The sequence below is a fragment of the Leopardus geoffroyi genome, chromosome C1, assembly GCF_018350155.1.
Source record: "Leopardus geoffroyi isolate Oge1 chromosome C1, O.geoffroyi_Oge1_pat1.0, whole genome shotgun sequence".
NCBI lineage: Eukaryota > Metazoa > Chordata > Mammalia > Carnivora > Felidae > Leopardus > Leopardus geoffroyi.
Genome location: NC_059328.1, coordinates 205,326,903 through 205,339,232, shown reverse-complemented (window position 1 = coordinate 205,339,232; position 12,330 = coordinate 205,326,903).

Below are 12,330 nucleotides of genomic sequence, written 5' to 3'. Positions count from 1 at the left end.
TTTCTGTTAGTCACCGTTTGCTCAGATTTCCTGCCTCCGTGGCATTTTTGGATGCGGTCCCGCCTTGGTCCTCCCTCGCTTGTTTCTCCAACTTTCCCTATTATGTAGGATCTTAGTCCTTCTTTCCCCTGACATCACATGGCCACTCACAGTGTACTGAATTTTCACTGAGGATTGCAGGTGGTAAAGGGGGGTCGCAGCACAACTCAATGTGGGCGACAGTGTAAAATACAAGCCAAGAGCCGTCCTAGTCCACCGGCTGTCCCTGTCATGAGGAAGTCCTCATTGGCCTTAGCTTCCTTGTCATGCAGTCCTGCTGGGACTTGGGATACCATGACATTTTCAGGCCTGAGGACACCTGTTTCCTCACTCGTTGAAAGCCACTAACTCTTTTCCAAATCACCTTTCTCTAGGCAGGAAAACTCCCCTCCCGCAATACTAGATATCTGGCTGAACTTTGCATTTTGAAAACTTACGGAAGTAGTCTCTAAAGTAAATGCCCTACCTTTTCTAAATCCCCACTTTTACCAGGAAAAAAAAAAAAAGAAGAAACATACACATAGGCACACACGTACACACATGTAGATATGCAAACATACAGACATACATGTATAGGACTACCTCTTAATGGAGACAGGAAATAATCAGAAGGGGAGAGGAAGTAGGAAGCCAAAACAATAACAAAAAACCGAGTTTACAAATTAAAAGGCCTCCATAACAAAAACAGTGATCCTGATATCTCATTGACTCTTTTGTGTGAAATTGCACGTGCCTGGGCATCGGACAGTATGCAATCAGCAAGCTGTGCTGATCTCGGGGATGAGATTCTGTGATTTAAAAACAAAAACAAAAACAAGACAGGTTATCTTCTAACTTTATATGTTGCGCTAGTTATTTGCAAGGATACCGTATTATTTACGTAACCAGAAAAATCTAGCAAGGTTATTTTTGACTGCGGAAAATTTGCAGTTGTTTCCGAACGGAATCGTACTTCAGCAGGGCTATTGCTTCTATCCTGATAAAAGCGATTGCCAGGCTGCCAGAGTAGCCTCAGTATGCATTTCCTCTCTCTCCAGAGCAAGACCTATAAGGACTTGCTTGTGGTCTCTGTGTGTTTGGCTTCCGGTTGCTGTCCGGTAGGATATGAACCTAAATATGCATACGTTTGTATGTCAACCACTGTGTCATTCTGTGTGAGAAAGAAGCCCCGGTTCTTACAAAATACAACTATGCAAAAGCTGCCTTCCGTCTGGAAGGTGCTAGAATTGCACGTTACCCCACAGTAAATGGGCTCCTGAAAACAGCTATGCACATCCTTAGGCTACATTAGGCTACAGATGTGTGCAAAACACCTGCGCCCTAGAAGGAAATCTCAGCAGTTTGGAAACAGCAAACAGGGTGTGACTAGGGCAAGGCTGGGCACAGACATCCCTGTGGGGAAAGCTTGCGGGCGAGGTGGGCAATGCAGAAATGAAGTAGGAGCCGAGGTGATGGAGTGCAGCCTTCCGCAAGGGATGGCGACAACAGGGCACACACATCGGCTATCGTGGTCAACATCAGCCTCAACTCAGGCAGTACCACGTGTCAACAGCAATCTCCGTGAGGAAGGTCACTTTACATCATCTGGTTGGAGCAGCTTCCACAGGCTAATGTAGCTGAGATGTGAGGGCTGTTCTTTCCATCCTATGGAAAATCAGTAAAGGGTACGGGCCAGGACTGCGGTTCACCTTTGCCTGCTGGCTGATGCTTCTTGGACTTCTTAGAAGTCTCTTTTACCTCGGGGGGTGGGGTGTACTCCAAAATGGATCGTGGTAAAATTGAATCACATGCTATGGACAACCTCAGGAGGACCTATAGGAAGAACGTTTCAAACTTACTTATGATTAATTTCATTATATTGAGAAATAAAGAATACTCCAAAAGAGTAAATCTCATAAAAGGGGATCCCATCTCTTTTCTAACTAAAGAACCAGGAATGGAGAGAAGGAATCACAAAACATATGTCGCGATAAGTGTGTAAAGCTTCACTTTAATGGGAAGTAATTTTAATGTATTTTAAAAGTTTGAATAGGGGCACCTGGGAGGCTCAGTCGGTTAAGCGTCTGACTCTTGGTTTCCGCTCGGGTCATGATCTCACGGTTTGTGAGTTCGAGCCCCACATCGGACTCTGTGCTGACAGGGTGGAGCCTGCTTGGGAGTCTCTCATCCTCCCTCTCTCTCTGCCCCTTCCCTTCATGTGCTCTTTCTCTCTTCCTCAAATAAATAAATAAACTTTTTATAAAATGTTTGAATATACTTCAGATACTGTGGTATTGGTTGGCTGTATTCATTTTGCATTGCCACAGAAACAGATCACCACAAAATGAGTGGCTTAAAAGGACACATATTTATCATCTTACAGTTTTGGAGGTCAGAAGTCTGGCATGGGTCTCCCTGGGTAAAATCAAGCTGTTGGCAGTGCTGCGTTCCTTCTGGAAGCTCTAGAGAAAAATCGGTTTCCTTTCCTTTGCCAGCTTCTAGAAGCTGCCCATATTCCTTGTCTGAAGGACCCCTTCCTCCACCTTCGAGGCCAGCAAGGTTTATCTCTTCCATCTGTCTTCTGGAGAGATCCCACTTTCTGATCCCAATTAGTCAGGCAAGATTCTCTGTTAGGTTTTGTTTTTTTTTTTTTTTAATTTTTTTAGATGTTTATTTTTGAGAGAGAGAGAGAGAGAGAGAGAGAGAGAGCATGAGTGGGGGAGGAGCAGAACAAGAGGGAGGCATAGAATCCAAAGCAGGCTCCAGGCTTTGAGCTGTCAGCACAGAGCCTGATACGGGGCTCGAACTCACGAACCGCGAGATCATGACCTGAGTTGACGTCGGGCGGTTAACCAACTGAGCCACCCAGGTGCCCCAAGATTCTCTGTTTTTAAGGATCCATAAGATTACATTGGGCCCTTCTTGATAATCCAGATAATCTTCTCATCTCAAGGTCCTTAAATTATACCTAAAATCCCTTTTGCCATGTCAGGTAACACGTTCATAGGTTCCAGAGATTAAGTCATGGGCATCTTTGGGGGCTATTATTCTGCCTCCCATACTGACTATGAAATGCGGTGTGATAATACAGAATAATAGCACTGAAATGTTTGCACAGAGCTTTTGGAGTCTGCTGACATTTAATTTCTACTACCATTGCCTGTGTATTTTCATAAAAATACACTTTGAAAAGTGGTACACTATCATTTTATGATGTCAAAGCCACAAGAGTTAACCCTGAACAACGACCACTTACGACAAAATGGTACCCGCAGATTGCTGCATTCATTACCTGATGGTAGACCATCATGCTTCATGAAGATGACATTTGTAAGTGTGGTTATTTAAGTACAAAGAAATAATTGGTCCAAGTACAAAGCGGTTAGAAAACATTAATTTGTGAGGATCGAGTAACGGGAAATAATTTGTGATGGGAAAAATTCCACTGAAATCTGGAATGTAAGTATATTAGATTTGTTTCCTTTCCCATTTGCAGAGCAGCTTTTTAGTACTAACTCATCTGTAAGGCTAATGAATTGTCTCTTTAAACACCGTGTACTTAGTTTTATGGTTTAAAAAATTAGTGTTATTAAAGCATCTTAAGTAAGAGAGGCTCTTTGAATTCCATCACATTTGGCTAGTGAAAGTAAATTGCATAATTATTACTTTGCTGGCTTGAAATGCTGGTTCTGATACTCAAGTTCATTGCCTCAGAATATTAAATAAAAAAGAGAGAGCCAATAATCAGGATTACAAGAAATTGCTAAGGAAAGGATCCCTAAAGAATGAAGAGTATGATACCACATAGGAGGAATTTGTGTTATAAATGTTTTTACTTGCTTTTATGTATGTATATATATGTATGGACATATGTATGGACATATATACACGTATACTTTTATATGCATACATATACATATACTATGTATATACATATCCTTTTTTTTTGAGCAATCTCTACACCCAATGTAAAGCTTGAACTTAAAACCTTGAGATCAAGAGTCACATACTCTACCGACTGAGCCAACCAGGCACCCCTTTATTTGGCACATTTAAAAATAATTCATTTCCAAGGGATTTCTAATGAAGTGCAACAGATACTTTGGTTTCTCTCCTGGCATATATTTCTCCTTCCCTCCTTCTTAATATATCCCCAGCTGTTTATAGTGCATGGGCATGCTATCTTTCATCCAACCCTTGACTCAAAGGATTAATCTAAGCAAATCGGTATGATTCCCTTCCATCGACCATAGGGATTTGCACAAGCATGGTCATATACAGCAGAGTTTGCGTAGGGCATTTTCCACTGGGGACTTTGGTTTATGGCTTGGGGACTCTTTCTTTTGGGTGGCTTTGGGGGTGGAGGCCAGCCTTGAAACTGAAAAAAGCATATCTGAACATAAAACCAGCCATTTTGTAAGGAGTAATAAGGTCATTTAATTATTTTATGATCGATCTGGCATGGACATGGAACATCAGTGTGGGAAGGAATATGGAAGTGAAAGAGATTGATTTATACTCATAGGTTCTAGAAAAAGGAGGCACAGGACACTCAGAGAGCCAAACCGAGGGTTCCTAAAACCTTGAACTGGGGTTTCTCCTGCAGAATGCAGGCAGAGAGAACCAAAAAAACCTATGGACTGCAGTCTTTCCTGGGAGTTAAGGGTGGTATGGTTTTGGGCATGTGGAAAACACACTTGTTGGTTCATTTGAATGCAACTAGGTTAACCGGAAGGGGTGAACGATCATGGTGGGGGGAGGATGCCACCATGAGGCTTATGGCTTGATTGTAAACGTTGAAATGAGTGGGTGGGGGGCAGATTCAGGAAAACTGAGTAAAGGTTCAAAAGAAGTGTCAGGGAAAGGACATTGTGGCAACAAACATTTTTTCCTTACATGCCGCTAGCTAAACAAAAGGAGAAAGATAATGCTGAAAGAATTGCAGAGACATGGAGGAAAAATCCTGCTAAACAGAGCCTGAGTCTTAAAATTGCCACAAAAGTTCCACGTCCCTCATGTTTGTCAAGACATCGTACTTGCATATTCTGTTACTTTCAACCAAAACCATCTTAAATGACGCTTCAAGCAATATGTAAATACATTCTCCTTTCAACAAATACACTTGCATCCACACTGACTGCCATTCTTAATCTCAGCAAGTAGACAAATAAAACTGCCAAAGGTTTTAATATCCTCTCAGTTGTCATTAACATCTTAATTAATCCAATTCAGTACATTGGCAAATGTTTTTCTTAATTTAGGTAGGTCCACAGTATTGGGTTAATCATAATCGTTGGTGCATAATTAATCATCATTGGGGGCGCCTGGGTGGCGCAGTCGGTTAAGCGTCCGACTTCAGCCAGGTCACGATCTCGCGGTCTGTGAGTTCGAGCCCCGCATCAGGCTCTGGGCTGATGGCTCAGAGCCTGGAGCCTGCTTCCGATTCTGTGTCTCCCTCTCTCTCTGCCCCTCCCCCCGTTCATACTCTGTCTCTCTCTGTCCCAAAAATAAATAAACGTTAAAAAAAAAATTTAAAAAAAAATCATCATTGCATAGCTTTCTTATTGGTTTATGTAATTTGTTTCGATAGCAATGGGCACCCTAACCCCCCCTCCCCAAACTAAAAGATAACCAATATCTTACATCAACCCAAATATTGTCTCTTTACTTCCTCAGGGGAAGTAACTACGATCCTTACAGTTGTGTTCGGTCATTCCCTTCTTTTTTATATGTAGTCTGATGATCTAAATTCGTGTGCCTAACAGCATATTGTTTATGTTGTCTGTTTTGAGCTTTATTAAAAAGATCATGCTTTCTGTAGCCTCATGGGACTTGTGCTTTTTAGCCAACGTAATCACTCCAATTTGTGCACGTTGTAGCAAGTAACTACTTTTTAAGGTACACTGTTCTGTGAATATGTCACTCTGTTGTGTGAATATGTCACAATTTCTTTGTATATTTTACCATTAACAGGCAATTTTGAAGCGTTTCCAGGATTCTTATACTATAAACCCTTTTTTATATAAATAATCTTGTATATGTTTCCCAAAGCACATGTAGAAAGATTTCTCTTTGGTCTATATCAAGGAATAAAATTGCAGTCATAAGATAAGAAAAATATATATATCATGCTATACTGCCATCCAAGGGGTTAACAAATTTACACTTCCATCGGCAAGTATAAGACATCCAAAACTTGGAATCTTTAGATATCTTGATATTTGCTAACCAAACATGACTTCTGATTTTAATCTCGGTACACATTTTCCAGATTACTAATAAGATTAAACATCTTTTCACATTTCTCACTATATGAATTCCCCTTTCTGGAAATACTTGTTCATGCTTTTGCCAATTTTTTAAGTATGCTGTCTATTTTAGAAAATGATCAACTTATTAACTTTGCTTTTATGATTAGCACTTTTTATTTATTTTATTTATTTAAAAAAGTTTATTAATGTTTACTTCTGAGAGAGAGAGAGAGAGAGAGAGAGAGAGAGCATGAGCAGGGGAAGGGCAGAGAGAGAGAGGGAGACACAGAATCCGAAGCAGGCTCCAGGCTCTGACCTGTCAGCACAGAGCCTGAGGTGAGGCTCCAACTCGTGAACCAGGAGATCATGACCTGAGCGGAAGTCAGATGCCCAACCTACTGAGCTACCCAGGTGCCTCAGTTTAGCACTTTTTAAAGTCTTATTTAAGAAATGGTTTCTAAATGTAGCCTTATAAAATAGTCACCTGCATTTTCTTCTAAAACTGTTAAAATTTGTCTGATTTTTATGTCTTTCATCATCTGGAATTAATTTTTGTTTATTATATGATATGGATATGTTTTATTAATCTTTTTTTCAACTTTTTCATATAGATAATAACATTTTAGGGTTTTATCCCTAGCAATCTATCATGACACTTCTATTTATATATCATTGTTTTATTTATGCATTGTTTCCTTTCTGTATTCTTTATTTTATTTGCCAATTGTCTTCCCCTGCCCAACACTATATCATTTTATTTTCTCCAGCTTTCTTGATATTATTGATATGTAACATTTATTTATAAGTTTAAGATATTCAGTGTGATGATTTGCTATACCATATTCATTATTACAGTTGATCATTAGTGTGGATATCTGAAGGAGGAGAGGAATTTCCCAGGCTAATGAGCACTGTGGCTATTTCGAATCCTTTTCTCTGCCATAAAACTCTCAGGATGTGCTTGTCAAGTTTTATTAACAATTCTGCTCAGCTTTTGATTAGGATGACATTGAGTCTATATGTCAGTTTGGGGAGAATTAATATCATTTGAGAATGATATTTTTATCCATGAATATAGTCTATGTCTCTACTTATTTAGAAGAGGTATGATTATAATTTTTCATTGTTTCTAAAGTTAACTCTTTATTTTTTCCCCTCAAATTGTTTTATAACAATGATTCTCAATGTTGACCAAATATAAAAATTACTTGAGAAGGTTAAAAAAAAAATGATGCTTGAGCCCCACCTCCAACAATTAAATCCCTATTTTTGGAGGTAGAGCTCTGACACTGGTATTTAAAAAAAGTTTTTTTTTGACATTTATTCATTCTTTGTGAGACAGAGAGAGACAGAGCGTGAATGGGGGAGGGGCAGAGAGAGAGAGGGAGACACAGAATCCGAAGCAGGCTCCAGGCTCTGAGCTGTCAGCACAGAGCCCAACATGGGGCTCAAACTCATGGACCACGAGATCATGGCCCAAGCTGAAGTTGGACACTTAACCAGCTGAGCCACCCAGGTGCCCTTGACCTTGGTATTTTTAAAACCTGCCCATGGTGATTCTTTTCTGCAGTGTGGAGAGAGAACTACTCTTAAAAAGTAATTCTAGTTAGTAAATTATCTGTTTGTATTCGCTAACACCAGATGTTTTGTGCGATCTGAATTAACTCTTATGTGGAAGAGATGAAAGAGAAACTCCTACAGGGACAGAAGCTGCCACTGGTCAACGTAGAGACAAGTGGCTTCTCTGTTTTCAAACCTAAATCCATTCTGCCTATGGCAGTGACTCCAGGAAAAGTGAGTTAGTGCCTCCATTACTTTCCAAAGTTGTCGTGGAGGAATGTACTGTAGGTGGCATTTCAGAAGTGAAGGAAAGTGTGGATTATTTAAGTATAGTCTTTGTCAAATATAAAAGTGCAGGAACTTTTATAAAGGTTCTCTAAAGGAAACTCCTAATACATTTGGCTAGAACTAGAACTAAGGGCACACTTCTTTTTACATGAAAAGACATTTTAATTTATATTAATATGAAAAACAAAAAAAAATAAGTTTAACATACAGATGTCATTTTCATATCAGTATAAAGCTGATGAACAATCTGAAATGTGCACAGTATGTGAGTGGACAGAAGGACTATTCATAATCAGTGACAGGTAGATATCCCCATTGGTCAATATCAGCACATCAAAGACGTGCATATAAGGTATGTGTCATCTATGATAATATTCTGTGCTAATAAGGGTATTTGGGTAACAGACAACTTTTAAACACAAGTCATGAGACTATAAGTAGATATAACTTTCTTCAGACAATTTGTGTATCAAAATCTTCTCCTTCTTGGAATTCATTAAAAATGGAAAAATAGTCTAAACATATGTTAAGACATTAGTAAAGCATAATATGGCGTATCCATGCAGTGTTGTTATTATATTCCTTTCAGTTTTCCAGTATTTGAATTGCCATCCTATGTTGGGAGAATCTCCCAGTGTGGCTTAAGCAACAGCAATTTATGTTCTCAGCATTCTGGAGGCTAGAAATCTGACATCAAAGTGTGAATAGGGTTGGTTTCTTCTAGGGTATCTTTCCTTAGCTTGTAGATGGTCTTCTCCCTGAGTGTTCACATTGTCTTTCATCGGTACCTTTTTGTGTCCAAATTTCCTTTATTTCATTTATTATCTTATTTCATTTGTATTTTAGAGAGAGAGAGCATGAGCATGATCAGGGGAGAGGGGCAGAGAGAGAGAGAGAGAGAGAGAGAGAGAAAATCTTAAGCAGTCTCCATGCTCAGCATGGAGCCCAATGCAAAGCTTGATCCCACGACCCTGAGATCATGACCTCAGCCAAAATCAAGAGTCAGAGACTCAACCGACTAAGCCACTTATGCACCCCAAATTTCCTTTGTTTATAGGTCGTATCGGATGAGGGCTCACCGTAACAATCTTGTTTTAGTTTGCTTCTTTAAAGACCCTTTCTTCAAATTCAGCTACACTATGAGATAACTGCGTTTAGAACTTCAACATATGAATTTTGGAGGCACATGACTGAGCCCAGAACACTCAGTTCCCCGGCTTCTCTTTCTGAAAGGATGTCGGCATTTGACTTGGGCTCAGCCAGTAAGATTCATTCCCTCTGGAATTTGAGTTAAGGAACAGTTACATAAAGAAACAGGGAAAGTAGAAAATGCTTTCTGGGTAGAGGTAAAAGATAGTGCTATACAACATCCAGTTTCTAGGGCAGTAGTGGGCAGTAGTAAGGCAGTTTCTGGGTTGGCAGCAGCAGCATCCAGAGGCAGAAGCAGTAATGCCCTCCCCAGACTCGTTCTATTTCTTCCATTGTTCATGCCATTTCATGAGCCGGTATCTCTAGGCTTCTTGGTGATTTTACGAGATGCTCAGTGTCCTCTGAGTAAATTTCTCTCTCCTTAAATTGGCCAGAGTTAGTTTCTATGACATAAAACCATCAAGGCTGACCAATACAGCCCATATGGTGTAATATTATACAGCCATCAACAAGAAGATTTTTGAAGAATTCAGTGGTGTTGGTAATATTTAAGATATATTGCAAAGTGAAAAAGGTTATAATACAGTGTATGTAGTATGATCTCAAGTTTATTTATACTCTCTATATGTATAATCATAGACAATGGAAATATATCAAATGTTTATAGTAATTATCTGTGGTTGTTGAGATTACATTTGACTTGCGTTTTCTCTTAGACTTGCTGAATTTTGCAAATATTCTATATATTGCTTTTATTTTTTATCATACAACAGTTAGAAAAGGGAAATTCAATTCAGCATGGCCCTTTTGGAATTTTCTTTATTCCCATATTATTGGCCTAGATGTATCTTTCTGAGCTTCCATGGGAATCTTCCTGACAACTCTCACTACCCTTCATGTTTCTAACACAGTCTTCGACACTTTCTGAATGTGCTTGTTAGTCCTTCCTACCAATGGTTAAGTTTCTTTAGGAAAGTCACTAAACCTCACATCCTTATATGACTAGTGCAAACACAGTATCTGGCTTAGAGCAAATGCACAGCAGATATTTGTTGAATGAAAGCATAAAGCTGCTTTAGTGCAAGTTGATAGTTTTATTCACCACCACTGATTCTGACATTTCCCAAGTTTATTATTTAACCCCATCTGTCTATCTGTCTATCTCGTTCAAGCAACCAAAGTAACTAATAAACTAATAACCAATAAGGTAGGGCTACAAAAATGTGACGCTGGAGCCTAGGAATATGGATTTTGGAGTCACGATCGTAGAGGTGGTCGTCAGAGGTGTCGGCAGGGGGACACAAAAGAGAACGCCGAGGAAGAGAGTGTAGTGATAAAAAGAAAAAACCTTGACGCAAGAACCCGCTCATTTGTGGGGCGGGAATTAGAAGACGCATAATCAGAGGGGATCCGGAAGGAATATCAGAGAGCAGGGGAAGAGCCCGGAAGTGCATGTCATAAAATCCCAGGAGGAAAGTGCTTGACAGAGAAGACACTGGCCTTCAGCCTCTGCATCAGTTATGACAGGCTGTGCTTGGTTACAAATAAACTCAGATCTTTCAGTGGCTGAACATAATAGCTTGTTTCTTGCTCACGTTACAGTCCAAGATGGGTGGCCCTGGTTCCTGGGTGATTCAGGGAACAAGGCTCCTTCTATCTCATGGCACCAGCTTTCATAGGACCTTGCTGTGCTGAGAGAGAGGGGGAGAGAAGTTCCTTGGAAAAGCCCTTGATCTGAAAGTGATTTATGTCCTTCTGCTTATATTCCATTGGTAGGAACCAGCCACAGCTAAATGTAAACTGCAAGAGTCAGGCAGCTTCTTCCTAGAAATAAATCTGTACTATGGGAGGAGTAGACGCGTTTTGGAAGACGGGTGGTTGGTCTTCCTCAGTGTTTGATGTCCAAGCAAGGGTAAGAAAATGAGGCCTGAGGAATATCGTGGCTACATTTGGTGATTTCAAGTCATTTGGTGATCTTCAGTAGAATGAGAGGGACTGAAGCCACATTTCAGTCGTTAAAAGACAAGTGGACATTTGAAGAGGTACAGATAGCAGATAGAAGAGATAGATGTATTTGTCAAATAGCTAGCCAGTGCACAGGGAGTTAGGAAAAAAAAATAACAGATTGAAAAGGGAGTAGGACAGAAGGAAAGGTTTTATTTTCACAATTATATGGATCTGAGTATGTACAAAATAAGCAGAAAGAAATGGAAATGAGACAAGAACAGCAAGAGAAGAGAACACAGGTGCAGGGATTAGCAACGGGCAGGAAGAGGAGGAGTCTTCCAGAGAGACTGGAGATTAAAAACAAGGATGGACATACGTGGTGTGCCAATGGAGAAGACAGTTCACTGTTGAGCACTGTCCAGAAAAGCAGGAAGAAAGGCCGGCCACCTGCTCCGGTTGAGGGATAGGGATATAGGGTCGGATTGCAGGGAAATATAACAGATATGGAATCTCCAGTGTAAACCCAGGGGAAAGTGTCAGGAGATAAATAAAATAATAGCTAAGTAGAGGAGATCACAAAGCTGAGGTTAGAGATTTATAGACATCCCAATCAGATAATAAAGCTCTTAGTCATATTCTCCTTTTCTTATGAGTAATTTTCCATTCTCTCTCTCTCTCTCTGTCTCTCTCTCTTTGGAGAAAGAGATTTATTTTAAGTATCAGTTAAGCTAGGCACAACTTTTGAGGTCACACCAGTAAACTATGCAAATAGACTGGAAATAATAATTTCTTTTTTCAGTGCTTGGTAGTGTAGGTTGGCAAAGAAACACAGCAATGTGAATATGAAAAAAAAATCATGTACAATTACTGAAATATACAAATTGAGGGTGTTATTTTTACTTATCATTTCATATTTCAAATGGCTTCTGAGTAATGATCCTTGTAAATGTTTGTTCACAAATAGAGGTATGAATTCTGTGTGGGTGTTAATACCATTTAAAAACTGGAATTACTTAAGATGCATTATTGGTGCAGAAGGTGGTAGTTATTTTTTCCTTCTAATATGAGGGTAAATACAAATAACATTGTTAGACAAGAGTGAAGTAATTTTCGCTCA